Below are 3,074 nucleotides of genomic sequence, written 5' to 3'. Positions count from 1 at the left end.
TGTGCTGGTCAATGTACATGCTACTGGTGCGTTTGATAGTTGCATCCGAACATCAACACAACGGTTGTCGATTGTGCAACAACTATAAATTCAAAAAAATCGAATCGTTTATTTATGTTTGCTTCACATCTACAATCAATATTAAAGCAACAAATGTTGTCATCAATGCTTAAGGGTTTTCCTTATTTTTGTATTATTATTATTTTTTTAAGCTAGGAATTTGATTTTATTCAATTTGAAATTTGAATAACTCGGAGATCAACTGTTCGTTGAAATATTTCATAACGACTTCATTTCATTGGTGTATCGGTTGTGGGGCCAAGTAGTAGCAAGAATTATTTCTTAGATAATAAATACCAGAGCGTTCTACTGAACATCAAACATAAAGCAAGACATTTTACGAGACTAATGAAAAGAAATAGTACCGATTGTTCTTTTTTAGGATCAAATATTAGCAGAAATATTTCAAATATCCCTTCGAAGCTTTTGAAATTTATAGCAAGCTTTCATGCTCGTGGTATGAAACATTTCATTGGATATTTCGTTACAGCTTTGAAACGTCATCAACCAGGCTGCTCCATTGATGAGCTAGCATAGAGAAAAATAAACGGTTTTTTTTTTGAACACCACCCATACGAACTTCCCCTGCGAATGAACACCGTGCAATGAATTTTACGAAGCAATTCACGAACAAGTGCCGACACAGTCCTTCGGCTGTCCGAACGGCTGTGTTCTGTGCAGTTCTATATTTAGTAATGGTTCGAAGTGCATAGCATCAATACAATTTGCTCTTTTTTCGGTTGTAAAACGCAGAAACACGTTTTCTGGAAGAATGCTTCATGCTGTATGGATTCCATAAATTAAAGTGCAAATTTGGCAGGCATGTACCAGAATGTACACATCACGCGTGTACAGATGGTGGAAACTATCGTTTTAATGTTATAATTATCAAGCAACACAGCGCACAATACGGAACGGAATACACAGAACTACCAGCAAATTATTCTTTGCTCTGGCAAAGTAAATATATGACATCAATAATTAAAATGATTGCGCGATCGAGTGTGGCTGCTAATTAATACACATGCAATTTGACAATTTACGTTCACAACCAACCGTCGGCATCAAAACCACAAAAAATACGACGAAGATCCGCACACTGTCTCGTTTGATAATCAATTATTAACGGATCATTATTCGTGAAATAATAAACAAAAAAATCATTCAACTTATGTTTTCCATTTTGATTGCATTCCAAACATACCGATTGCTGTTGTCGTCACGCACCAACCACAACCCACCGCAAGACGTGTAAACATCCATCATGCTGGCAAGTGTAACATCCGACGTTTGGTCGCCGTTGGTGAATGATTGCAATGTGTTACAATATGACTGAAAATATCTTTCCTATAACAAAGGACGTATACAATTTGTCTACAACTCATGGTACATTTCCTACCATATTACAACCATTTGGTCCATACAGCTGTATGTGTTTTTTGTGTCTAAAAGGTGAAGAAGGTCTTTACAACCACCGAACCAGCCTTGCTGTGTAGTGATGTTTAAAATTTTGCAGTTGCTTTTAGTTTTTTTGTCCTCTCCACTCTATTTCAATACCCATTTCGTAATAGGCCGTGCGTCGAGCTGAGATCAAATAAAAGGCCCACTGTGCTCGAGTAGCGAGAATTTTGTGCGTCCGCCTTCCAGCAAACCAAAACGTAAAAAAAGGAAACACAAGTAGAATAAAAAACACGCTGCTCCGCATTCGAAAACGATACCTGATAAGAATATTAATTAAGACAGGTTCACACTCCCACCGGTCCCTGCACTGGCGTGATGTTGGTGGTGGTGGTGGTGAATGTTTCCGTACCGTTGGCCCCTTTTTAGCAGTTGAGCATCAAGCGACCGGAGAGACCTGTTGGATCGCTTGGGAGGAACCGCTAAACTGCTCTTTTTCATACTGTTGCCTTTTGTTGCCCCTCCCTTCATACATGTTCCGGTATCGCCAACCGACCGCCAACATCACCACCACCACCAAGCATACCTTACGCTTCCGGTCCCACAGCGTTCGGTTTGCAATTTTGCTCCCGCAAAGCGCCGCTCGCTCCATCTAACGCAAATTATCTCACCACGCATATGCCACACACACACACACACGAGCAGGTTCTCTTCATCTCTTTTTCACTCCCTCTTTGGCTCTCTCTTTTACACCTACCTAGAGGACAGACAGCCGCAAACGGGTCCCCGGTGTAGTTTCCCGGGCCTGGCAGGCTGGCCAAGATGGCAGCGAAGGGGTTCGTTCGGGCTTGCTTCAGTCGCTTAGAACATCGCACGCTGCAGGGTAACGGCTGAGACGTCCTGGAGGCCCAGCGCGACGCTGTACCAGTGCGCGTACGTTCCGTCACAAGGACGAGCACTTTCACTGCAACCGTCAGTGTGGGAGCGTTCGCTGCCTGGCCCGCAGGTACGCAACTTTTCGAATCTGATCATCATCTCCCGACACGTTTTCTCTTGAAACACAGATACACACACACACACGCGCGCGTGAAATGGGGATGAACTAACCTTCGGCTTGAAAAGTTTACCGTACTGAGATCGTAAACTTTATCCCTCCCTCTTCCACCCCTACCCCCATCTGCAAACAGCACACACACACACACACTAACAGATATATGCACTACTTACTGCCGACTGTTTTGGCGTAGCACCTTGCCCACGGGACAGCTTCCGACACGTTATCGCACGCTAACGCGCCCGGGTTCATCCCCTCCCCCATCATGGCCCATGGGGAGCGTCCCGTCCCCTTCTCTGTGTGTGACTGAGTGTGTGTGTGTGTGTCCCGTGCTGTTGCTTTCTTGCCATGCCTTTCTTCGGACGCTTCCACTCGAGTGCCTCCTGTCCTTCGCAAAACCTTTGCCCCACAGCTCCAATCAGTCTCCGAGAGGGCCGCCACCCAGAGGGTCTACCCGGCTCCTTCCCCTCTTTTGGCCCTTGAATGGTTCTCGCGCCCCTCGCACATGTACACGCGAGACTAAGCATACGCAACAGCTCGTTTCCCGAGGGTGGAAAACTTT

Source organism: Anopheles gambiae, chromosome 2, assembly GCF_943734735.2.
Source record: "Anopheles gambiae chromosome 2, idAnoGambNW_F1_1, whole genome shotgun sequence".
In the NCBI taxonomy this organism is placed as follows: Eukaryota; Metazoa; Arthropoda; class Insecta; order Diptera; family Culicidae; genus Anopheles; species Anopheles gambiae.
Note: the sequence above shows the minus strand (reverse complement) of the source record.